The sequence below is a fragment of the Hyla sarda genome, chromosome 7 (genome assembly GCF_029499605.1).
Source record: "Hyla sarda isolate aHylSar1 chromosome 7, aHylSar1.hap1, whole genome shotgun sequence".
Lineage (NCBI taxonomy): Eukaryota > Metazoa > Chordata > Amphibia > Anura > Hylidae > Hyla > Hyla sarda.
Window position 1 is genome coordinate 144196085 of NC_079195.1, and position 27904 is coordinate 144223988.

Below are 27904 nucleotides of genomic sequence, written 5' to 3' on the forward strand. Positions count from 1 at the left end.
AGTTTTGCAACCGCTGGAGGCTCCGTTTTGGAAACAGTGGCGTACCAGACGTTTTTCATTTTTATTGGGGAGGGGAGGGGGGTTGTATAGGGGTATGTGTATACGTAGTGTTTTTTACTTTTTATTGTGTGTTAGTGTAGTGTTTTTAGGGTACAGTCGCACGGGCGGGGGGTTCACAGTAGTTTTTCGCTGACAGTTTGAGCTGCGGCAGAAAATTTGCCGCAGCTCAAACTTGCAGCCGGATACTTGCTGTAATCCTACGCCCATGTGAGTGCACCCTGTACGTTCACATTGGGGGGGGGGGGGACATCCAGCTGTTGCAAAACTACAACTCCCAGCATGTACGGTCTATCAGTGCATGCTGGGAGTTGTAGTTTTGCAACAGCTGGAGGCACACTGGTTGTGAAACACAGAGTTTGGTAACAAACTCAGTGTTTTGCAACCAGTGTGCCTTCAGCTGTTGCAAAAGCTACAACCCCCAGCATGTACGGACAGCGGAAGGGCATGCTGGGTCTTGTAGTTATGCAACAGCTGGAGGCATACTACTTTGGCTGGGGATGCTGGGGACTGTAGTTATGCAACAGCTGGAGACACACTGGTTTGCTACATAACTCAGTGTGCCTTCAGCTGTTGCAAAACTACAACTCCCAGCAGTCACCGACAGCCAACGGGCATGCTGGGAGTTGTAGTTCTGCAACCAGCAGATGCACTACTACAACTCCCAGCATGCACTTTAGCTGTTGGTGCAAGCTGGGAGTTGTAGTTACACAACAGCTGAAGGTACACTTTTCCATAGAAAAAATGTGCCTCCAGCTGTTGCAAAACTACATGTCCCAGCATGCCCATAAGGGCATGCTGGGAGTTGTGGTGGTCTGCCTCCTGCTGTTGCATAACTACAGCTCCCAGCATGCCCTTTTTGCATGCTGGGAGCTGTTGCTAAGCAACAGCAGGAGGCTGTCACTCACCTCCAACGATCCAGCCGCATGAGGTCAGTCCCTCGTCGTCGCCGCGGCCGTCGCTCCTGGGGCCCCGATCCCAACATTGACGCCGGGGATTGGGGTCCCCAGCACCTGGGGTGCACGTCCCGCACCCGCTCACGTCCTCCGGAAGAGGGGCGGAGCGGGTTGCGGGAGTGACACCCGCAGCAGGCGCCCTGATTGGTCGGCCGGTAATCCGGCCGACGAATCAGGGCGATCGTGAGGTGGCACCAGTGCCACCTCACCCCTGCAGGCTCTGGCTGTTCGGGGCCGTCGGAGACGGCCCCGAACAGCCTGTAATTCCGGGTCACCGGGTCACTGGAGACCCGATTGACCCGGAATCTGGCGCAGATCGCTGGACTGAATTGTCCAGCGATCTGCGGCCATCGCCGACATGGGGGGGCATAATGACCCCCCTGGGCGATATGTCGGGATGCCTGCTGAACGATTTCAGCAGGCATCGGGCACCGGCTCCCCTCCAGCTAGTGGCGGGGGGCCGGGATTTGACAGGACGTACTCAAACGTCCTGAGTCCTTAAGGACTCGGAAAAGGGGCCGTTTGAGTACGTCCTGCGTCCTTAAGGGGTTAAAGACCCATAAACGCCCCAACTAGGGAATACCACTCCAGTGTTGGCTTCATGAGTCCCTATAAAGTTTCCCCACCTTTTGTTCCTTATTTTCCCATTAGGAAACTCATGGGTTTTTCGGATTGCAGGAATCACTGACCCAAGATAACACTCACCCTCCCAATTCAATGGCAACCATTTGTATGCCCAATTCCCACATAAAAAGTAGGTGTTTCTTGGCAAGACATTGTAACTTCTATCTGTTGGTTGAGTGAAACAAGTTTCCAAGAGCCTGGGTTACAAAAGGGTAGTTCAATCTCTTTGTGGTGTACCTGGCGCTGGACTTGATAAGTTTTATTATTGGGGTACTTTTGCTTATATGCATACCCCAAGTATTCCCATACCTATAGCCTGTTATCCAGGCTTGGGAGCAATTTGATTCTCCTAACTTTGTTATGTTTTGGCCAATGCCTTTTTAATAAATACATACAGCTCCTGCTGTAGGAGGGCTGATGATATGTATCCTTTGCCTTGTATTGGTTTTACCCTTTTTCACTATACCATACAAACCTGGTTCCATTTACCGTAGTTTCTTCATCTTTGGGGCCTCCCATGGGACTCCAAGGAATGGGTAACCTCCTTAATCGCTGACGGGAATTGCGCCACATATCCAGCAGTCAGAGGCATTGGTAACTTTTGAGTATCTGGCCAAGAAATTCATAAACGTGTTGGATGTCCATGGGTTCAGTGGGGCTATACGGCCACTAACCTGTTGGATGGAAAGAACAGAGGTTTAGTATCTCCATTTAATAATACAATTTTAGTATTACCTGGACCATCTGATATAACTTCCCCTGTCTTTCCATGTTGGTCATTAGCTTGTGGCAATACCCACACTTTTATGGGGCACCCAGATTGCAATCTCTCCTAGAATCGCTCCATTAGCTATCCTACTTTCATGTGGGTTGTAAAGAGATGTACTCCATACTCATCCATCCACACTCACATTCCCTGTTATACTCCAACCCTCTTTAATTAACTCCTCAGTGAGCATTAAAGTTACCTCTGTATCTGGAGGCATACTGCCTCCTATTGGACGGATTTATTTCTGCCACTCCCTCTTGTCACCTGAACTCAGAAATTCAAAATTATTTGTCAGTTGTATTGAAAATTAGTTTTTTCCAGTTATTTTGGGTAAACCACCTGTGAAATGTAATCTTAAACTAACAGTCAGATCATGATTCCTACAAGTAAGCCTTTCGTAGGGAGATGAGTGTCCTATTGTGCGGTTATTTAGGATCATTAGTGCCTGTGTAATCACCTTATCCCACCCCCTTAGTGACAAGCTTGGGGATAGCTTTTGAATCTGTTGTTTTAAAAGCCCATTGCACCTTTCAATCAACCCTGCGGCTTGGGGATGATAGGGGATATGGAAGATCCATTTAATACCAGAGTCCTTAGCCCACTGTTGGACTAACTGACCAGTAAAGTGGGTACCAGTTGTCAGTCTGTATTTTTGTGGGCATACCGTATGCAGTTACTAAAAGTTGCAGCATCTTAAAGGTAGAGGCTTGATTGCTTGATTGGCGCTTTTACAAGGAAGTACTCTCATTAGTCCAGTGTATGTGTCTACAGCTGTACAGCAATACATTAAACCTCCTCTACCTTTTGGTAGTCTACCAATGTAGTCCATCTGCCATATTTCACCTGCAGAATTTCCCTTTTTCAAGTATCCCTTATGTTACGGAACAAGGGGCCCCTTTTTACTTTGCTGCAAATGTCGCCTGCTTGCTTGGCTGTGGTCACAAGTTCTAGAGTGACGGGAAGTCCCCTTGCTCTTGCCCATTCCAGAGTTGCTTTGTTGCCTCGATGTCCTCCAGTCTCATGTGCCCATGTTGCCATGCAAAGTAGAACAGGATCTACAGGATTACCATCACAGGTCTTTTTGCTTCTTATTCGGGTCAGTTCATCTGCTATCCTGTTGGGGTTCTCCTTATCTGGATCTTTGGGGACATGAGCATCCACATGTTCGATTTGAATCAGTCTTTGCTGGGAGGCTGTCCAGATCTTTTTCCCAAAGTTCTCCACCTCCCCATACTGGTTTGCCATGAATAAACCACTGGTTTTCTCTCAAAGTAGTCATCCATGTAGTACAAGCTTTGTAAACGGCCCAACTGTCTGTGTAAATGAAACGTTTTTGGGAATCAGTTTCTTCAAGAAAAATGGCTATGTCTGCAAGTTCTGCATATTGACTTGAGCCACCTTTACCCTGCTCCTGGATCACCACCTCTCGACCTGGGTTGTCCAGCATCTTCCTTTTTGGGTGATTACAGCTGATCCATCTGTAAACCATGCATTTAGTTTCTGACAGTCTTGTAATTCCTCATAGGGTAAGGCAGTCTTTATCGGAGAAGGCTGAAGCACGGTATCTCACAGGTATTTGGATGTGATAAGGTTTTATAGGTCACAAGACCATTGAGAATCCTGGTTAAATCCTTTACTTCGCCAGCTTGCACTCCACCTCGCTCTTGAAGGTACCATTTCCATTTAAGAGAGTCTGACTTTGGGCCACCTCTGCACATATGGGTAGGCCTTCGTCTCATACCCAACCTGCAATTGGTAAGTCTGTTTTCACGGAGACTGGGGCCTTTTGGGTCATAGGCCCACATTTATCATTGTCTTTAGACTGTTTTTTTGTGCCTAGAAAAGGGGCAAAAAAGGAGCTAGCAGGGTTTTTTGCGTCTTTTTTGTCCCTTTTTGTTTACACATTTCTGCTGATTTTGAGTTGCAATTCACTGATTTTGGCAATACACATGATATGGAAGGGTTTTACCAACTGCGCCTTTTTGTGAAAAGGAGCAAAAAAGGCGCAGGGCCACTGAAAAGTCTCAAAAACTACACCAGCCCAGACATAGTGTAGCTTTTTGGTGTATGTGAAGAGAGAAATTTCAGGTAATGTGACCTGCACAAAATTTATCAAAGGCTCTTTGGCCATTTAATAAATGTGGTGCTCCTACACATTACCAGCACAGAAAAAAAAAGGTGTAAAAAAATGCTTCACTTACACTACAATGATAAATGTGGGACATAGTCTCTACATGCTGCAAGGCTGTATAGGCAGCAAACAAGTTCTTCTCCAGTGGTGAGTACCGTTGCTGAGCTCCAGTTAGTTGCTTGGACCAGAACCCAATTGGTACAGTGGGGATAAAAAGTTTGGGCACCCCAGGTAAAAATTTGTATTAATGTGCATATTGAAGCCAAGGAAAGATGGAAAAGTCTCCAAGAGGCATCATATTACAGATTAGACATTCTTATAATATGTCAACAAAAGTTAGATTTTATTTCCATCATTTACACTTTCCAAATTACAGAAAACAAAAAAATGGCATCTGCAAAAGTTTTGGCACCCTGCAGAATTTATAGCATGTACTGTCTCCTTTGCAAAGCCGAGACCTGCCAGTGTCATGAATTGTTGTCAATCATCATCTGAGAAGACCAGGTGATGTCAATCTCAAAGGTTTTAAATGCCCAGACTCATCTGACCTTGCTCCAACAATAAGCACCATGGGTTCTCCTTAGCAGTTGTCAAGAAATATGAAACTGAAAATAGTTGATGCTCACAAAGCTGGAGAAGGCTATAAGAAGATAGCAAAACATTTTCAGATGTCAAAATCCTCTGTTCGGAATGTAATTAAGAAATGGCAGTCGTCAGGAACAGTGGAAGTTAAAGCAAGATCTGGAAGACCAAGAAAAATATCAGACAGAACAGCTCGCAGGATTGTGAGAAAAACAATTCAAAACCCATGTTTGACTGCACAATCCCTCCAGAAAGATCTGGCAGGCACTGGTGTTGTGGTACAGTATTCTACTATAAAGAGATACTTGTACAAATATAGTCTTCTTGGAAGAGTCATCGGAAGAAAACTTCTTCTACCTCCTCACCACAAAAATCAGAGTTTGAGCTTTGCAAATGAACATATAGACATTCCAGATGCATTTTCGAAACAAGTTCTGTGGACCAATGAGGTTAAAATTGAACTTTTTGACCGGAATGAGCAAAGGTACGTTTGGAGAAGAAGGGGAACAGAATTTAATGAAAAGAACCTCTGTCCAACTGTTAAGCATGGGGGTGGATCAATCATGCTTTGGGGTTGTATTGCAGCCAGTGGTACAGGGAACATCTCACGAGTAGAAGGAAAAATGGATTCAATCAAATTTCAGCAAATTGTGGATGCTAACTTGAAGCCATCTGTGAAAAAGCTGAAGTTAAAGAGAGGATGGCTTCTACAAATGGATAATGATCCTAAACACACCTCGAAATCCACGGGGGATTACATCAAGAGACGTAAACTGAAGGCTTTGCCATGGCCTTCACAATCTCCTGACCTCAACATAATTGAAAATCTATGGATAGACCTTAACCCCTTATTTACGTCCTGCACCGGCTCCCGTGATATGAAGCGGGGTCGCCCTGCGACCCCCGTCACATCGCATCGGTCCCGGCGCTCATCAACGGCCGGCACCCGCGGCTAATACCACACATCGACGATCACCGGTCAAAGCTGACCGCCGCTTCTAAAATGAAAGTGAAAGTATCCCGGCTAGTCAGTCGGGCTGTTCGGGACCGCCGCGGTGAAATCGTGGCGTCCCGAACAGCTTACAGGACACCGGGAGGGCCCTTACCTGCCTCCTCCGATCGACGAATGAGCAGTCAAGCGCCGATAACACTGATCACAGGCATGTTAATACACGCCAGTGATCAGCATGAGAGATCAGTGTGTGCAGTGTTATAGGTCCCTATGGGAGCTATAACACTGCAAAAAAAAAAAAGTAAAAAAAAAGGGTTAATAAAGGTCATTTAACCCCTTCCCTAATAAAAGTTTGAATCACCCCCCTTTTCCCATAAAAAAAAGAAATAAACATATGTGGTATCGCCACGTGCGTAAATGTCCGAACTATAAAAATATATCATTAATTAAACCGCACGGTCAATGGCGTACGCGCAAAAAAATTCCAAAGTTTAAAAAAGCATATTTTTGGTCACTTTTTATACCATTAAAAAATGAATAAAAAGTGATCAAAAAGTCCGATCAAAATAAAAATCATACCGATAAAAACTTCAGATCACGGTGCAAAAAATGAGTCCTCATACCGCCCTGTACGTGGAAAAATAAAAAAGTTAAAGGGGTCAGAAAATTACATTTTTAAACGTATACATTTTCCTGCATGTAGTTATGATTTTTTCCAGAAGTATGGCAAAATCAAACCTATATAAGTAGGGTATCATTTTAACCATATGGACCTACAGAATCATGATAAGGTGTCATTTTTACCAAAATATGCACTGCGTAGAAACGGAAGCCCCCAAAAGTTACAAAATTGCAATTTTTCTTCGATTTTGTCGCACAATGATTTTCTTTTCCGTTTCGCCGTGAATTTTTGGGTAAAATGAATAATGTCACTGCAAAGTAGAATTGGTGACGCAAAAAATAAGCCATAATATGGATTTTTAGGTGGAAAATTGAAAGGGTTATGATTTTTAAAAGGTAAGGAGAAAAAACGAAAGTGCAAAAACTGAAAAACCCTGAGTCCTTAAGGGGTTAAAGGAGTACTCCGGAGCGCTGTTACTTAAAAAAAAAAAAAAAGTTTACCTCATCTGATAGCTCTTTCAAAGACCTTTCCAACGAAACCTCATTTGTCAAATTTTGCCCAGCCATTCTCTTGTAATTGCCACCTGTAGCAGTAAGCAGCCATGTCATAAAGACTACATTTCCCATGACTCCCTGTGCCAGCTTCCTGTTAGCTGCTGCTCTTTCCCCCTCCTCTCCCCCCCAGGAAATTATAATAAGTTATAATAAAGTGACGCCCATAGCTCCTCCCCTCCTTCCTCCTCCTTCCATGTGCCCACTAGCGCAGTGTTTTCCAACCAGGGTGCCTCCAGCTGTTGCAAAACTACAACTCCCAGCAAGAATACCTCCCGAGAGCGCTACCATCACAGCTAGCGGTGTCCCTGTGCCCACTGGCGGTGTCACAAGAATGCCTCCCGCGAGCGCTACCATCACCGCTAGCGGGGTCCCTGTGCCCACTAGCGGTGTCACAAGAATGCTTAGCGCGGCTCTGTTCCCCGTCCCTGTCAGCTCTCAGGGTACGAGCCTCGCGCGCAGCTAACGTAGTACTGCGCAGGCGCAGCACTACGCAAGTAGCGTAGGGCTAACGTAGGCATCAATAGGAGCCTAGCGTTAGCCCTACGCTATTTGTGTAGTACTGCGCATGCTCAGAATAAATGAACTTTGGGGGAGTAGCCGACTCCGGGCTGGGAGGCCGGCACAGCCCGCAGTGACTCATGGGAGCAATGAGTCACCGGGCGAAGATGGTGCCGGATCGTGAGGAAGACGCAGTCGTGCGTCATCAGAGGACCCAGTTTCCGGCCAAATGGAAAAGCGAGGAGAAGTCCGGGAAGAAGCCGAAATGGACAACGTGAGTACATTACAATGTTATATAACTTTGATTTATGCTTCATTTCCCCCCTAATAGGTTACCATCGGAGTACTCCTTTAAAAGAGCAGTGCTTAACAGACAGCCCAGAAATCTCAAGACTAGAAAAAGACAAAAAAGGAGCGCTCCATAGTGTAATGACGCCAAATCGTGCAAGACGCTCAATGTAAATGTGCGCTTACCAAAGAAGGTTGTGCAAGGGCCAGCACAACATGGATAAAGGTATGTAGTAATGATCCACTGCTGCCACTCCACAAATAGGGCACAGAAAAAAAAATCACCTCCAAGGAAGGGTGGAACTCAGGCGCTGAAGGCCCAGGCAATTCTCAGGACAACATAACATTTATTCCCAGTATGCACGCGTTTTGCGCATAAGCACTTCATCAGGCATATGGAGAGGGGAACAGGAAACACTATTTATACACGCCAAACAAGATTAACACCTCATTGTCAGACACAATCATCCAATGGGAGAGTGACAACATACAACAAAAATTATCCATTAACTATGTCTGGTTAACCATCAATCAACCATAGCAGCAAAACATAAAGGTGCACTCAAATTTAAAGTGCCAACATGCGCTAATAGTAAACCCCAAATATTTACAGGGTCCATAAGGTGCATACAATATGATAAAACATGTATTATATTAAAAAATATATTATAAAAATATATTATTAAAATGCAAAAATTACAAAAGTACAAAAATGCAAAAGTACAAATATTACCTCAGCGAGTATTCTCAATAGTTTCATTCAGTCCGTTAGGAAATAAAGTGCCGAGCTTGAAGATCCAAAATGATTCCCGATTTATGAGTTTTGGATATCTGTTAGGTGTATCTACGGGAACCATTTCTAAAATTTGGACCCTCAAGCAATCCGCACTTCTATTGTGAACTGACAAAAAATGGCGGGACACGAACCTGTTTTTTTATATTGGAACAGTGCTTGTTCATGCGAGCATGAATCGGCTGAACAGTACGGCCAACATACTGTAAACCACACTTGCAAGATATTAAATAAATAACAAAGGAACTTTCACAATTAAAAAGACCTTTGATAGAAAAAGTATTCTTAGTGACTGTTGATGTAAAATAAACTTAAGTTTACACCATCCCACAGCAGAGGCAACGGGGTTTGTTACAACTGCGCATACCACAGACCCCTGACAGAACACTAGAAATCTCAAAGAACTGGAAGACTTTTGTAAGGAAGAATGGGCAAAGATACCTAAAAAAGAATTGAAAGACTCTTGGCTGGCTACAAAAAGCATTTACAAGCTGTAATACTTGCCAAAGGGGGCAGTACAAGATTTTAACTCTGCAGGGTACCCAGACTTTTGCAGACGCCATTTTTGTGGTTTCTGTTATTTTGAAAGTGTAAATGATGGAAATAAAATCTAACTTTTATTGACATATTATAAGAATGTCTAATCTGTAATTTGATGCATTTTGGAGATTTTTCCATCTTTCCTTGGCTTTTTTATGCACATTAATACAAATTTTTACCTGGGGTGCCCAAACTTTTGATCCCCACTTACTTCATTTGGCTGCCACAAACCCCATGACATGATGTTGTTGGTCACCATCACATCAAGTTGAAAAGGGAATCCAGCTTTGAGTGGACTAAGACCTTGATGCTGTAAAATGGCTTCCTTGGCTGCTTTAAATGCTGTTTCTTGGTCTGCACCCCAAACAAATGTAGATTTTTTGCGTGTAACATTGTATATGGGACGTAGCAAAAGTCCAAGATGAGGTATAAATGACCTCCAATATCCAAGTGCACCAATAAACTTTTGTGCATTTTTCACAGTGTTTGGTGTTGGGGTGTTTTGTATGGTATCCAGCATTGGTTGTGGAATCTTGTGAACAGGACCGGCCCAGATCATTCCGATGAAATTCCTGGGCAGGACCCTGCACTTTGTCTTTGTTAACAGCTCATTCTCTGGCAACCAAGTGATCAATCAAAACAGTCAATGCTTCTCTTTAGTTCCAGTAATCATGATGTCATCAATGTAGTGGAAAACAGGTACTTTCAGGTTTAATAGGCTTAAGTCTGTGGCAATCAGTCCATGGCATATGGTGGGGGAGTGTGTATATCCTTGGGACACCGTTTGCATGGTGTATTGATGTCCTTCCCAGATGAAGGCAAATTGGTCTTGGGACTCAGGTGCAATAGGAATTGAAAAGAAAGCATTCGCTAGATCAATCACTGCGTGCCACTGACCGGCCTGTTTCGCTATGTCCTCAACGACTGAGGCAATATTGGGGACTGCAGCACTTAATGGCGGTGCCACTTTATTGAGTCCCCTATAATCTATCGTCATACGACATGAACCATCAGTTTTCTTAACAGGAAACACAGGAGAATTAAAAGGGCTTGTTGCAGGACGAATTACACCTGTTCCCAATAATTCAGGGATTGTTTCATTGATTTCTTTGTCCTCCTGGCAGCCGGTACTGCTTCAGCCTTACCGGACTACTTTGAGGAGGAATGACCACAGGTGTCCAATTTGCATTTCCTCTCACCACCTCCTTATTGACATAAGAGTGTTTGTGAGGAAAGCCAAACTTGAACACCCCCCCCCCACTGTGTCTCTATACATAGCCCTAACAATTAATCTATCCCCAAGAGGTTGTCAGGTAAATCAGAAACCAAAATATTAGCCTCAAATAGGGGACCTTTGTTAATGGCTAAAATCACCGTTGTCTGGACAGCTTTAGTTACTCTACCCCCCAAACCCTCTATGTGGACTATGGGGCCTGCAAAATGTGAGGGTTACCCTGAAGCACTGTTACCTCCGCACCAGTGTCAACTAAAGCTAGAACCTTGGTGTTGTGTTTTCCTTTTCCCCACCAAACTGTTAGAGGGACATGGGGCCGTCTATCCCCAGCCATGATTGGTAACATTTTCGGTGCCGGGGATCGGCCGTCCCATCTGTCCAGTAAACTTTGCTTTGCAATGGCCTTCAACTCAGCAGTTGGATACAAGGACTTTGGTTTCCTAGGAGTGGCAACAGGAGGACAAGAATTGGTATCAGGGTATTTAACACCAGATTGCTTATGTTTCAGACATTTCTCAGTGGGTGTAGGCTTAGAAATGAAATCATCCTCAAAAGTAATTAACTTTTCAACTTGTACAGGACCCGTAGATGCAGTGTGAACCTGAACCCTTTAATGCCTTCCACCTTTTGAACAAGTCTCCAGCACCAAGATTTGTAAATTACTCATTTATACGAGCTTTCTGAAGATCCGCAATAATCTCTTTCCTAGACATTCTAGTGCGTTTTGGAATATTCTGATTTTTGTTCCATTTGGGTTTACCCTTGGGAGGTTCTACAGTATCCCCTCTGTCTGACTTACTGGCCAAAGAGATACCTCTTCTCTGGTTAACCTTTTCCTCCATTTCATACTCCCCCAACTCTGTCCATTATTTGCTGTACCATTTAGCATAGACAATAAGGACCCTCTTATAGCACTGGGGGCTGTCCTTAGAAACCTAGACCTCATGCTTGCAGTGAATTCCTCTGCATCAGGTCCTTCCCAGTGATCCTTGTCTAAACCTGCTACACAACCCACAATACGTACTCTAGTTATAGCATCTTTTATGTTGTGCCATTCTGTATGTGGTTCAATGTCAGTGTAATGTGGGAAAACTTTTAGTAATGCATGTTTAATGATATCCATTAAACTTAAATTACCTTGAATGTTTCTCACTAACCTCAACACCTGTGTGATCTGTGGATTACTTGTGAGCTGACCAATGCTTACGGCTTCATCTGCATTAAGAATGATCTTATCTTCCCCAATATCCTACACACGCAACAACCACTCACCAATGCTCTCACCCGGAGTCTGCTTATAAAGCTTTGTAATCTCGGTTAGCTCTAGTTGTGAATAACCTCACACTACCTCATTTATTTCATCTTGTGCACTCTAACGCATTCCTTCGTGACCATCATGGTCCATGTGTACTTACGTTTTCTCTGTTGAGTGATAAGGGGGCGAGCTTTGTAGTTGTCCACCCTCTTATCCTCAGAGGAGATGTAATAGTATGAATCATCTTCAGAGGAGGAGGAGAAAAATGTCTTATCACACTCATTGTTTAGTCATTGTTCTCACCTTTCTGGTGTGGTATGGCACTTTACCTCTTTTAGATCGACTACGGTTCATTTTGTGAATTAGCAGTGTATTAGTTTCCTGTAACTCCTCCTTACGGGCATTGTTACTTTCCAAACATTCGTTTGACCATAATAACCTCTCTTTTACTTCAGCTAAATCCTGTTCTAGGGCCTGTCTCTGCTCTACCTCATTTTTTAAAACATGCAAAATAATCCACCCCACTTCTGCCGCAGCTCTGCTCTCAGGTTTGGAATAGACCCCTAAATCAAACTTCAGAGCCATACCTCATATCTCTTCCCCCATCTCTGGGTACACCGGTGCACCATTGCTTACAAGCTCTTCTGCTATAACACTCCATTTTCCCATAGTGGTAGCCCAATGTGGTACAGCCCCATATTTGGGCCTTCTACCCCCCATAAATGCACTCAACTTCTTTCTAATGAAGCTCATTCTCTCAGTCAGATATACTTGGAATGTGATCAGACAACAGAATCTCAAGCACAATATCAGATGGCAGGACAATCACCAAACACATACACAAACAGGCTACACTGGGGTATCTTGTACAAACATTTGTATGTATGCCCTCCCACACTAGAGAATATAGTGGAAAGTTATAGCACACACAACTAAGGTACAATCACGATCTTGTAACACGAAAATGAAAATTGTGCACTTTTCTGGTGCACAGATGATAGGGATATTACAGCGCTGTCCACAACCAAGGTGAGTAGTTTAGAAGTTTTTTATTTTTTATTTTATTTTATAATAAAAAAATAAAAAAAAAACTTCTAAACTACTCACCTTGGTTGTGGACAGCGCTGTAATATCCCTATCACCTGTGCACCGGAAAAGAGCACAATTTTCATTTACGTTCCCTTTGCCTTGTCGAGGGCGGGATAAGCTGCAGTCCTAGGTGGATGTCCAGGCGGGATCTTCATTACAACCCTCCGAAAGGATTACATGCCTACAAGAGTGTTGTGCCTCTTCCATAGCACAATACTTTCTGGTGAGTTACTCTATTGTTAGGGGCTCACCTCATTTATATATTGTCCTTCACAGTGGAGCGCTTTTCCATCCTTTTTATTTCAGTTAGATCTTGTAACACGTACAACAGGAGACATTCTATATGCTTTAAAATCTGTGTCTAATAACTATCATGTATTCAATACAACCAACCATTACCTAGAAAAGCAATGCTATTGATTACCAGTGACAATCACTAAATAACTATCATGTATGCAATTCAAGTTACCCTTAACCCCTTAAGTACCAGGCCCACTTTGGCCTTAAGGACCATATTTTAGCATTTTCGTTTTTCCCTCCTCGCATTCTAAAAATAACTCTCTTATATTTCCATCCACAGACCCATATGAGGGCTTGTTTTTTGCGTCACCAATTTTACTTTGTAATTACATCACTTATTTTACCATAAAATGTACGGCGCAACCAAACAAATATTATTTATGTGGGAAAATTTAAAAGAAAACCACAATTTTGCAAATTTTGGAAGGTTTTGTTTTCACATTGTACACTTTCCTGTAAAAATGACATGTATTCTTTATTCTGTGGGTCAATACAATTAAAATGATACCCAAGTTATATGCTTTTCTATAATTGTACCGCTTAAAAAAAAAATCTCAAACCATTTTAACAAAATTAGTATGTTTGAAATTGCCCTATTTTGACTATCTATAACGTTCTCATTTTTCAGTATATGGGGTGATATGAGGGCTTATTTTTTGCGCCATGATCTGTAGTTTTTATCAGTATCCCTTTTGCTTAGGTTTTACTTTTTATTAATTTTCTATTATTTTTTTTTTTTGGAATAAAATGTGACAAAAAAGCAGCAATTTTGGACTTTTTATTTTATTTTTTGACGTTTACGTCGTTCACTGTATGGGATAATTAACAATCTATTTGAATATTTCAGACTTTTACGCATGCGGCGATGCCAAATATGTGTATTAATTAAATATTTTTACGCTTTTTTGGGAGTGAAAAGAGAAAAACTGACATTTTACTTTTTATTGGGGGAGGGGATTTTTCAATTTTTTTTACTTTTTTATTTTAAATTTTTTTAACTATTTTATTTACACTTTTTATGTCCCCATAGGGGACTATACATAGCAATCAGTTGATTGCTAATACTGTTCAGTGCTATGTATAGGACATAGCACTGCTCAGTATTATCGGTCATCTTCTGCTCTGGTCTTCTCGATCTCAGACCAGAGCAGAAGACCCCGGGAGACGGCCAGAGCCAGGTGAAGGGACCTCGCTGCGGGCGATCCGATCATCCATTCAAAGTACCGCACTGCCGCAGATGCCATGATCTGTATTGATCACAGCATCTGAGGGGTTAATGGCAGACATTCACGCGATCGCAGATGTCCGCCATTACCAGCGGGTCCCTGGCTGCTGATAGCAGTTGGGACCTGCCGGGCATAATGCGAGCACTGCTCCGGTTCTCGCGATCATGGCAGCACGTAAATGTCTGTCATGGTGTTCTAAGTACCGTGTCACTATGACGTACATTTACGTCCATTGTCATTAACCCCTTAACGACGCAGGACGTATATTTACGTCCTGCGCCGGCTCCCGCGATATGAAGCGGGATCGCGCCGCGATCCCGCATCATATCGCGTCGGTCCCGGCGCTAATCAACGGCCGGGACCCGCGGCTAATACCACACATCGCCGATCGCGGCGATGTGCGGTATTAACCCTTTAGAAGCGGCGGTCAAAGCTGACCGCCGCTTCTAAAGTGAAAGTGAAAGTGACCCGGCTGCTCAGTCGGGCTGTTCGGGACCGCCGCGGTGAAATCGCGGCGTCCCGAACAGCTGATCGGACACCGGGAGGGCTCTTACCTGCCTCCCCGGTGTCCGATCGACGAATGACTGCTCCGTGCCTGAGATCCAGGCAGGAGCAGTCAAGCGCCGATAATGCTGATCACAGGCGTGTTAATGCACGCCAGTGATCAGCATTAGAGATCAGTGTGTGCAGTGTTATAGGTCCCTATGGGACCTATAACACTGCAAAAAAAATGTAAAAAAAAAGTGTTAATAAAGGTCATTTAACCCCTTCCCTAATAAAAGTTTGAATCACCCCCCTTTTCCCATAAAAAAAATAAAACAGTGTAAAAAAAATAAAAAATAAACATATGTGGTATCGCCGCGTGCGTAAATGTCCGAACTATAAAAATATATCATTAATTAAGCCGTACGGTCAATGGCGTATGCGCAAAAAAATTCCAAAGTCCAAAAAAGCGTATTTTGGTCACTTTTTATATCATTAAAAAATGAATAAAAAGTGATCAAAAAGTCCGATCAAAACAAAAATCATACCGATAAAAACTTCAGATCACGGCGCAAAAAATGAGTCCTCATACCGCCCCGTACGTGGAAAAATAAAAAAGTTATAGGGGTCAGAAGATGACATTTTTAAACGTATAAATTTTCCTGCATGTAGTTATGATTTTTTCCAGAAGTGCAACAAAATCAAACCTATATAAGTAGGGGATCATTTTATCCGTATGGACCTACAGAATAAAGATAAGGTGTAATTTTTACCGAAATATGCACTGCGTAGAAACAAAAGCCCCCAAAAGTTACAAAATGGCGTTTTTTTTTCGATTTTGTCGCACAATTATTTTTTTTTCCGTTTCGCCGTGCATTTTTGGGTAAAATGACTAATGTCACTGCAAAGTAGAATTGGCGACGCAAAAAATAAGCCATAATATGGATTTTTAGGTGGAAAATTGAAAGGGTTATGATTTTTAAAAGGTAAGGAGGAAAAAACGAAAGTGCAAAAACGGAAAAACCCTGAGTCCTTAAGGGGTTAAAGGGGTACTCCGGTGAAAAACTTTTTTTCTTTTTAAATCAACTGGTGCCAGAAAGTTAAACAGATTTGTAAATTACTTCTATTAAAAAATCTTAATCCTTCCTGTACTTATTAGCTGCTGAATACTACAGCAGAAATTCTTTTCTTTTTGAAACACAGAGCTGTCTGCTGACATCATGAGCACAGTGCTCTCTGCTGACATCTCTGTCCATTTTAGGAACTGCCCAGAACAGCATATGTTTGCTATGGGGATTTCCTTTTACTCTGGCAGTTCCTAAAATGGACAGAGATGTCAGCAGAGAGCACTGTGTTTCAAACGGAAAAGAATTTCCACTGTAGTATTCAGCAGCTAATAAGTACAGGAAGGATTAAGATTTTTTAATAGAAGTAATTTACAAATCTGTTTAACTTTCTGGCACCAGTTGATTTAACCTCTTCAGGGCCCATGACGTATGCATACGTCATCACACCCTGGGTCTTAAGGACCCATGACGTATGCATACGTCATGTCTTTTCCTGGTCTCCGCTGCTCACCCGGCGGAGATCGGAAGCGGATCCCTGCTGAAATCCTTCAGCAGGGATCCAGGGCAAACGCCGAGGGGGGCCATGTAGGCCCCCCATGTCGGCGATCGCCGCAAATCGCAAGGGAAATCGCCCTTGCGATCTGCGGCGATACCGGGCTGATCGGGTCTCTGGGACCCGACCGCCCGGTAATTTCCCATGATCCCGGCTGTCACAGACAGCCAGGACCATGCTGAAGCATAGGAGCGAGGTGGCAAGCCTGCCCCCTCCCCCTGACCAATCGCAGGGGGAGGGGGCGGTTACTTCCTCCCGTCCTGCCCGGACCCTGGAAGTCCGGAGAGGACGGGAGGAAGACCGGAGGACGCGGCGGGGGACGGGGGAGTGCTGGGGACCGGCCCCGGTACTTACCTCGTCCCTGAAGACCCGGATCCCGGCGAGGAAGATGGCGGCGGCGACAGGTGAGTAGATCTTTAGCCGCGGTCGGGCCCTTTACAGCAATGCACGTCGCCGTAAAGCGACATGCATTGCTATATTGGGACCCTATATACTACAACTCCCAGCATGCCCAGACAGCCCTTGGCATCTGGGCATGCTGGGAGTTGCAGTTTTGCAACATCTGGAGGTCCACAGTTTGGAGACCACTGTGCCCCTCCAGATGTTGCAAAACTACACATTCTCAGCATGCCCTTACTGTCCAGGCATGCTGGGAGTTGTAGTTCTGTAACATCTGGCCCTTCAGATGTTGCAGAACTACAACTCCCAGCATGCCTGGACAGTTTTGGCATACTGGGAGTTGTAGTTTTGCAACATCTGGAAGGGCACAGATTGGGAACCACTGTATTAGTGGTCTGCAAACTGTAGTCCTCCAGATGTTGCAAACTACAACTCCAAGCATGCTGGGAGTTGTAGTTCGGCAACATCTGGCTCTAAAGATGTTGCCGAACTACTACTCCCAGCATGCCTGAGAATGTTTGGGAGTTGTGGTTTTGCAGCAACAGGAGGCACACTGGTCGGAAATCATTGTCTGTTTCCTAACTCAGTGTTTCCCAACCGTGTGCCTCCAGCTGTTGCAAAACTATAACTACCAGCAAGCACTGATAGACTGTGCATGCTGGGAGTTGTAGTTTTGCAACAGCTGGAGGTCCCCCCCCCTTGTGAATGTACAGGGTACATTCACATGGGCAGGGGGCTTACAGTGAGTATCCGGCTGCAAGTTTGCGATGCAGCAAATTTTGCGCTGCAGCTCAAACTCGCAGCGGGAAAATCGCTGTAACCCCCCCTGCCCGTGTGACTGTACCCTAAAAACACTACACTACAGTAACACAAAATAAAATAAAAAGTAAAAAACACTACATATACACATACCCCTACACAGCCCCCCTCCCCTCCCCAATAAAAATGAAAAACGGCTGGTACGCCACTCTTTCCAAAATGGAGCCACCAGCTGTTGCAAAACAACAACTCCCAGTATTGCCGGACAGCCGTTGACTGTACAAGCATGCTGGGAGTTTTGCAACAGCTGGAGGCACCCTGTTTGGGAATCACTGGCGTAGAATACCCCTATGTCCACCCCTATGCAAATCCCTAATTCAGGCCTCAAATGCACATGGCGCTCTCATTTTGGAGCCCTGTCGTATTTCAAGGCAACAGTTTAGGGCCACATATGGGGTATCGCCGTACTCGGGAGAAATTGCCTTACAAATTTTGGGGGGCTTTTTCTCCTTTCACCCCTTATGAAAAGGGGAAGTTGGGGTCTACACCAGCATGTTAGTGTAAAAAAAAAATTTTTTTACACTAACATGCAGGTGTTGCCCTATACTTTTCATTTTGACAAGAGATAAAAGGGAAAAAAGCCCCCCAAAATTTGTAATGCAACTTCTCCTGACTACGGAGATACCCCATATGTGAGCGCAAAGTGCTCTGGGGGCGCACAACAAGGCTCAGAAGGGAGAGTGCACCATGTACATTTCAGGTGATTTGCACAGGGGTGGCTGATTGTTACAGCGGTTTTGACAAACGCAAAAAAAAAAAAAAAAACACATGTGACCCCATTTCGGAAACTACACCCCTCACGGAATGTAATGAGGGGTGCAGTGAGAATTTACACCCCACTGGTGTCTGACAGATCTTTGGAACAGTGGGCTGCGCAAATTAAAAATTTTGTACAGCCCACTGTTCCAAAGATCTGACAGACACCAGTGGGGGGGTAAATGCTCACTGTACCCCTTGTTACGTTCCTTAAGGGGTCTAGTTTCCAAAATGATATGCCATGTGGGGGTTATTTTGCTGTTCTGGCACCATTGGGGCTTCCTAAATGCGACAAGCCCCCCGAGCAAAATTTGCTCTCAAAAAGCCAAATATGACTCCTTCTCTTGTAGTTCGTCCGTAGTGCGCTTCAGGTCAACTTATGGGGTACCTCCATACTCGGAAGAGATGGGGTTACAAATTTTGGGGGGTATTGTCTGCTATTAACCCTTGCAAAAATGTGAAATTTTGGGGGAAACACACATTTTATTGAAATTTTTTTTACATTTTTTTACATATGCAAAAGTTGTGAAACACCTGTGGGGTATTAAGGCTCACTTTATTCCTTGTTACGTTCCTCAAGGGGTCTAGTTTCCAAAGTGGTATGCCATGTGTTTTTTTTTCCTGTTCTGGCACCATAGGGGCTTCCTAAATGCAACATGCCCCCCAAAAACCATTTCAGAAAAACGTACGCTCCAAAATCCCCTTGTCGCTCCTTCCCTTCTGAGCCCTCTACTGTGCCCGCCGAACACTTTACATAGACATATGAGGTATGTGCTTACTCGAGAGAAATTGGGCTACAAATATAAGTATACATTTTCTCCTTTTACCCCTTGTAAAAATTCAAAAATTGGGTCTACAAGAACATGCGAGTGTAAAAAATGAAGATTGTGAATTTTCTCCTTCACTTTGCTGCTATTCCTGTGAAACACCTAAAGGGTTAAAATGCTGACTGAATGTCATTTTGAATACTTTGGGGGGTGCAGTTTTTATAATGGGGTCATTTGTGGGGTATTTCTAAGATGAAGACCCTTCAAATCCACTTCAAACCTGAACTGGTCCCTGAAAAATTGTGATTTTGGAAATTTTGTGAAAAATTGGAAAATAGCTGCTGAACTTGAACTCTGGTGTCTTCCAAAAGTAAAAACTTGTCAATTTTATGATGCAAATATAAAGTAGACATATTGTATATGTGAATAAAATAAAATAATATTTGGAATATCCATTTTCATTACAAGCAGAGAGCTTCAAAGTTAGAAAAATGCTAAATTTTCTAATTTTTCATAAAATTTTGGGATTTTTCACCAAGAAAGGATGCAAGTTACCAAAAATTTTTACCACTAAGTTAATTTAGAATGTGTCACGAAAAAATAATCTCGGAATCAGAATGATAACTAAAAGCATTCCAGAGTTATTAATGTTTAAAGTGACAGTGGTCAGATGTGCAAAAAATGGCCGGGTCCTAAGGTGTAAAATGGCTGGGTCCTTAAGGGGTTAAATAAATAAAAAAAATTCACCGGAGTACCCCTTTAAGGGGTTAAAACAAGGAACACAAAAGCAACAGTCTATGAGGATCCTGTATAACTAGTACAGTGCTACACGTGATAATCACATCTAACAGATTTGCCTATTGTATCATACAACAAAAATCTGTAAGAGCTTCTGTCTAAAGATACAATCTTTAGGTCACCGTTTATGAATACGTCTCTTGCAGACTCACTCAATTACACTGGGAACATATACTCATTTTATTAAAAGGTACACCAAATTAGAAAAGTAATTAAACTATTATTGTCAATTTGGTTATCAACTGACAATACTCATTTTCCGGTAAAATCCTGCTGACTACACCAATTATGTTTTTTAGGATAAGAGTACAACAAAACATACCCCTCCCCCGACCATGTGCTTTCTTTGTTAGAGTCCCCAAAAAGGCCACCAACAATATGAAACGGAAGCAGGAAGTACAGGCTAAATTTATAGGTCCTAAATATGTTTGTAAACATGCAGAAATATGTAATGTTACTACAGGACCCTGAATTTGTTTAATGTTCCCTCTTATCACACCTTAAAGGGGTATTCCATGAAAAAACTTTTTTTTATATATCAACTGGCTCCAGAAAGTTAAATAGATTTGTAAATTACTTCTATTTAAAAATCTTAATCCTTTCAATAATCATCAACTGCTGAAGTTGAGTTGATGTTTTCTCTCTGGCAACAGTGTGCAGTTCCCGAGACAAGCAGAGATGTCAGCAGAGAGCAGAGTAGAAGAGGTTTGCTATGGGGATTTGCTTCTAAACTGGGCGGTTCCCAAGACACGTGTCATCAGGGAGCACTTAGACAGAAAAAAACAGCTCAACTTCAGCAGCTCATAAGTACTGAAAGGATTAAGATTTTTTTAATAGAAGTAATTTACAAATCTCACATAGGAGATAGTGCGGCACTGCGTGAGTGTGCTGGATTAAGAATGGCAGGTGGGAGTTGGTGTAGCTGTAATGCCTCAGGTGGTGCTCAGATAATACAAGCAAAGTTCATGGTATCCGTGAAGAGAAATGAAAATATCGGCACTCACCAATGTGGCTGCAGGGTCTTCTTTATTGAGACATACTCACATGCGGGGTACAGAAGAGAGGGTAGTGGGGGGACAAGTGGTGGCTACCACTTGCGCCCCCACTCCCCTCTCTTCTGTACCCCGCATGTGAGTATGTCTCAATAAAGAAGACCCTGCAGCCACATTGGTGAGTGCCGATATTTTCATTTCTCTTCACGGATACCATAATTTACAAATCTGTTTAACTTTCTGGAGCCAGATGATAAATAAAAAAAAGTTGTTTTCCTGGATAACCCCTTTAAGATATGTGTTATAACTTTGAGAACATTGCCAATATCCAACATACAAATCACTGTTTTAGTTAAGAAGACCCTTGAAGACTAAGTTAATGATCAGAAAAATATTCCTTAATATAAAAATTTTATAAATTAGTTAGGAAAGTTAGTTAATTTGGTCAATTGGTTATTAATATTCATAACTCCTGCAAAATCCCATCCTCATCGCCATTGTTGTGGTTCGTGGTTCTGGGGTAGAATTGGATTTGGCTCCAAAGGATTTGGCTCCAAAGCAGTATTACTGGAGACCAAATGCATTCATAGCACCCCACAGACCAACCTATTTGTTAGGAATTTTGGAAGAGTTATATCCTAATATCCAATGCACAAATTAACACTACACACCCAAATACAGGTAGAAATAAAGGTGTTTAATATACAACTAACTAAACACACTCTAACTAAGAGAGAAAAAAGATAAAAAGATTATGCTAATGATAGGGATGACCCTTATTTTTCTAATGACTGATCAATATATTAATCTTAAAATGCCATTGCTGCTGGAAAAATATCTGTTCCCTTACCCTTTAACCCAGATACATCAGAATGCTAAATGCAAAACATTTAATCTTATCGCTTTGCCTGTAACTAAGAAACCTTGGGATGGAGACTGAATACAGGACGTCTAAACATTGGACTTCGTGGAAAGATGAAGAAATCTCAAGCAAGAAGTCTTGCAAGATAAAGACTTATGCCACGCCACAAATGACTAATCAACATATAGAATGACGCATAGTTTTATCCTTCAACCCATATACTCAGAATATTGTCTGCTCGTGACTCTGGACTGAAACCTTGTCATGACCCCATGCAAAGACTAAACATCTGATGAGCAGAGAAGTTTTTCCAAGAAATTAATGGACACTAGATATGCTAATATATACGGACGCAATATTTGAACAACCAATAAAACTGTAACATATTAATTGTGATGTCATGATCAATCCTCCTACTTTGCAAAATGTTAAAACTAACTGTTTCTTCATGAATTAAAGCAGAGCTCCCTGGGGTACCGAGGAGGGACCCATACCAACCTGATCTGGTGTGAATTCTCTTAAATTGGAAAATAGAATTGCGGTAATCACTCGCAGATCAATCCATCCCTAACACTAATAGCTAGAAACTTCAATCTGCAGTGTAAGGAAACACATATACAACAATTATAGCAGAAGACACTATCTGTTGGCTATTTGGGCTGATTTTCCTTAATTTGTACAACTATTATATATAAAACACACAGAGAATATAATACTGAAAATACTTAGCTTCGAGGCACCCTTATGGCAAGTATCAGCAACAAAGAAAGGCATGGCAATAGCTGCAGTCCTTTGTCTCAAGATCAGGCCCAAACAGGAAGTTGAAAGGGAGCTGGTGAGGTTGGTGTCCAGCAGAAGAAAGAGCTTCATTCACCTTGCAATGCCTTTTATGTTGTTTTCTCTGCCCCTATCCAGCACACAGGTGGTCTTTGACTAATGTTACAAAAGGCCCCTGTAAGCATGCCTAGGAGATGCTCTCAAAGACCCTCCATCTTGCCTTTTTTAAAACTCCATGCGGCTTTCTGGTCTAGGAACACAGTCATTCCTTAACAGACCCGAAATAAACTTTTCGGAAAAATTCGGCGAATCGTCCGAACCGAATTTTTGAAAAGTTTGCTCATCTCTAGTCATGATAATGCCTGAAATGCAATGGTAGTTGTACCTCATGTTAATTGCACTTTAAAGGGGTACTCCACTGGCTAGCATTCAGAACAATTTGTTCCGAATGCTGTGTCCATGCTGCCTGGGTCGCCACATAGACTTACATTGGGGGTGTGGTCTGACATCACGAGGGGGCATGGTGACCCAGGCAGCGCGCACAAAACGTTCAGAATTAAATGTTCTGAGCGCTGGCCATTGGAGTACCCCTTTAATTCAACTGTAATATTTTAGAGTTCTTCAATAAAGATGGATAAAGATTTAAAATAGAATTTCCATGGGTTATTGAACCTTATGTGAATGGCACTTTAATGTACATTTTAATGTTTTATTATTCTTCAAACTTTATTGTCAGAGGAATGATACTATTTCTTGAGTTTAAATAAAAAAAACTCTCTAAAATTGTGTGAAAACTCCACCCAGAAGAGTAGAGACTGTTATAGTCACAATAAAGGGGCCCAGCTCCATAATAAAACTAGTTGTTTTGGAAAGGGATATTCATAAGATCATGTAGGTTTTCAGGTGTCTGCATACTTTTGGCCATACAGTATAAGTAATTTTACTTTTACATGCTTGTTACATAGTTACATAGTTACATAGTTAGTACGGTCGAAAAAATGACATACGTCCATCAAGTTCAACCAGGGAATTGAAGGGTAAGGGTGTGGTGGGATATTGGGGGAAGGGATGGGATTTTATATTTCTGCATAAGCATTAATGTTATTTTGTTCCAGGAATGTATCTAACCCTGTTTTAAATGTATTAATCATTCCTGCTTTGACTAGTTCCTGAGGTAGACTGTTCCATAAATTCACAGTTCTTATGGTAAAGAAGGCATGTCGCCCCTTGAGACTAAACCCTTTCTGCTCCAAACGGAGGGAGTGCCTCCTTGTCCTTTGAGAGGGCTTAACCTGGAACAGTTTTTCTTCATATATTTTGTATGGGCCCTTAATATATTTATATACGTTTATCATATCCCCCTTAAACGTCTCTTCTCAAGACTAAACAATTGTAACTCCTTTAATCGCTCCTCATAGCTAAGATGTTTCATGCCCCATATTAGTTTAGTCGCGCATCTCTGCACCCTTTCCAGCAACACAGTGTCCCTTTATGGACTGGTGACCAAAACTGAACAGCATATTTAAGGAGAGGCCGTACCAATGCTTTATAAAGGGGGAGTATTATGTCCCTGTCCCTCGAGTCCATGCCTCTTTTGATAAATGACAATATCCTGCTGGCCTTGGAAGCAGCAGCCTGACATTGCATGCTATTCTGTAGTCTATGATCTACACGTACACCCAGATCCTTCTCTACCAGTGACTCTGCCAGTTTAATCCCCCCTAAGACATACGATGCATGCAGGTTATTAGTACCCAGATGCATAACTTTACATTTATCCACATTGAACCACATTTGCCAAGTGGATGCCCAGACACTTAGTCTATCCAAGTCATCTTGTAACCTATACACTACCTCTATAGACTGTACTGTGCTACAAAGCTTAGTGTAATCTGCAAAGATAGAAACAGAGCTGTTAATGCCATCCTCTATATCATTGATAAATAAATTAAACAACAGCGGGCCCAGTACATAACCTTGGGGTACACCACTAATAACCTGGGACTAATCAGAGTACGAATCATTGACCACCACTCTCTGGGTACGATCCATGAGCCAGTGTTCAATCCAGTTACAAACTAAAGTTTCCAAGCCCAAAGACCTTAACTTACCTGTCAGACATCTATGAGGGACAGTTTCAAACGCTTTAGCAAAATCTAGAAACACTATGGGGGAGATTTATCAAAACCTGTGCAAAGGAAAAGTTGCCTAGTTGCCCATAGCAACCAATCAGATCGCTTCTTTCATTTTCAAAAGGGCCTGTGCTGGCTATCACTTATAATACAATTGTGCTCGGTGCTACAAATAGCGAGCCTACCTACTTAAAACTAACTCAACTATGGCTAGGCAGTCTGAACTGTGCCATATACTGCCGCGTAAGGGTACACCTTGGAAAATAATAGGGCATACCTTGGAAGAAGTAAAAGAAAAGAAGGGAGGGCAGGGTGGGACAACGCGAGAGCCGTGGCGCACTGAACACAGGGAGCCGCGGCTTTTAAGCGCAAGTACCGCCCCTCCCACAAACCCAGGTTAAGTGACTCAGTCAATTAACCTTCGCACTTGTGCTCAGTGCTACAAATAGCGAGCCTACCTACTTAAAACTAACTCAACTATGGCTAGGCAGTCTGAACTGTGCCATATACTGCGGCGTAAGGGTACACCTTGGAAAATAAGAGGGCAAAACTCAAAACCAAACAGGCAACTCAGAAATCGAAATACAAGCTTTATTAGCAATTACAACACAAGCGATTCAAAAGCACATTGCATCTCCAATTTCGGTTTGGAACATAACGTATGTACGCACTGGACTTCCAGCGACCTAACTTCCTGATAACATGAGCAGGAACACCATGACGAGAGGCAGATGCCGCTGCCCCTATCCGTAGAGAATGACCGGATATGACTGAAGCATCATGGCCTAAGGATTTAACTAAAACACGTAAATAACGAACAAAAACTGAGGAAGTAAGAGCAATGTTATTAAACAACAACAAAGGGCATTCTGGACTGTCATGAACACGAAGAGCAAGTAACGAGTTAAAGACCAAGACCGGACACCATTTGTGAGAGGTTTTAAAATATTTGACGTGCACCTCCTGACCGGGAAGTGATGTCTTAGTGTTGTGCAGAACGAGAGTGAAATGATCCGTGGCTCGCTGCAATTGTCTCAACTTGAGAAATGGTGTGGTACTAGTTCTACTCGTGAACTCGCCCGGCCTCAGAAAGCCATAGAAACCTAAGAAGAGGGCTGCTTTTAGCGTTAAACTATTACCTAGACCAAACGGGGAGTGATCCAGAGCATCTGCCAGCTCCCTAAACAGCGACCCCGAGATGGGCTGCCTGCCTGGAGGCTTTGGTACTTTTGGCAACCCCCTTAAGGGCAGCCTTAACTGCATGCGATGTAAACAATGATGCCCGATCCGGGAACTTCAAAGTAACAAAGTGTTGTATGCCTGCCAAATAAATCTTTATGGTGTTATATGCTAGCCGTAAGGAGGAGTGGCAAAACCCTATAAAGGCTAAAATAAAAGATACTGAAAGGACATCGTCATGCGGGTGAGACTGACAGAACTTAGTAAACAGATTAAAGGCCGTACGGTAAACTTTCTGAGTGTTACGGGAAAGTGAACTATTAATCAAGTCCTGACCTACAGACAAATAGGCATTTAGTTCAGAATCAAATCGTGGAACGCTGGAACCATGCATCCTGATGGATCGGCCTCTGGCATTACCTGGAAGAAAAGTGGAAAATTGAGCCTAGACAGTGCATCAGCAGCCGTGTTCCTAACACCATCTATATGAGCACTAGAAAAGTGAAAATTATGTGACAATGATAACCATACTAGTTTACGCATCAAAGACATGACCTGTGGGGACGAGGATCTACCTTTAAGTAGAATATACACCGTAGCTTCATTATCAGAAACGAACAGTACTGACTTCCTAAACCATAGGTGACCCCACACACTGGCAGCTGCAACTATAGGGTACAACTCGAACAATGCTGAGGACCTGCTAAAACCCGGAGACTGAAATACCTCAATTGGCCAAGCACTAGCCAACCAATGATTCTCCCAAATGGCTGCAAAACCAGGAGGAAGCATCGGAAAAAACTAAAGGAGAGGCATTATCGATACCAGGGGTGAAAAAGGATACCCCATTCCAGTTAGTCAAAAACGTATGCCACATAGCAAAATCGGCAATCGCTTGTCTATCAAATATGACTACGTCGCTTTGGCCAGGCACAGAATTCATAGCGTCTAACAACCTGGAAACAAAACCCCTACCCTGTGGAATTACACGCATGGCAAAGTTCAGCATGCCGAGAATGGATTGCAGCTACACCTTCGTCACCCGGGGTGAATTGACAAGATCATGCATGGTCTGTCTAATACGTGAGAGCTTGTCAAGCGGTAATCGGGCTTCCATGACCTGTGTGTCTAGAACAATACCTAAGAAAGTCAGTGACTTGCAAGGGCCCTCAACTTTTTTATCTGCCACCGGAACCGCCAGTTGCTGGAACACTGCTAACGAGGTTGTCAAGTCCCTGGGGCACACGTTACCTGGCTCAATAAACAAAAAGTCGTCCAAGTAGTGGATGACATGGGAACAGTCGAACCTGTTTTCCAGGAGCCAGTGTAGGGATTGCGCAAATTTATCAAATAACCAAGGACTACTCCTGGAACCAAAAGTTAACTTAACAGCAAAATAATACTTGTCGCGCCATTTAATACCGTGCCACTTCCATAGCTGAGGCATAATGGGCAGGAGCTTAAAGGCATCGGAAATATCGATCTTGGACAGCCACGTGTTACCGCCCATGCTCAGGATGACCGCTATTGCCTCATCTATGGAAGCATATTTCAGGGAGAACTCTTCTGCGGGAATAAGAGAGTTTAAACTAGGTGTGTGTGCAGAGTAAGGGGAGGACAAATCATAAATTAAATGAAGTTTATTACTGAATTTCCCAGCCACCAACCCCAGCGGGCTTACTCTCCAAACGTCAAAGGGGGGCTCATCAAACGGACCAATAACAAAACCCTTGTCTATTTCAGCTTGTATCAGGGTATCTACAGCCCTAGGGTCCCTTAGAGCAGAACGTAAATTGTCACACTCATACGTAGCAGAGGGTACAGTAATGAAACCTGTGTGGAAACCTGAC

General features: G+C 43.0%; 1 long non-coding RNA gene across 2 annotated transcripts in view; it reads left to right on the forward strand.

Moving 5' to 3' along the window:
• LOC130282569 (uncharacterized) overlaps window positions 1-22448 on the forward strand; it is a 148231-nt gene extending 125783 nt beyond the window's left edge. For both annotated transcript variants that reach the window (XR_008846452.1, XR_008846451.1), the window contains one exon: window positions 21967-22448. This is a non-coding gene — a long non-coding RNA (uncharacterized LOC130282569). The remainder of the gene's footprint in view (window positions 1-21966) is intronic.
• Window positions 22449-27904: the final 5456 nt, after the last annotated feature.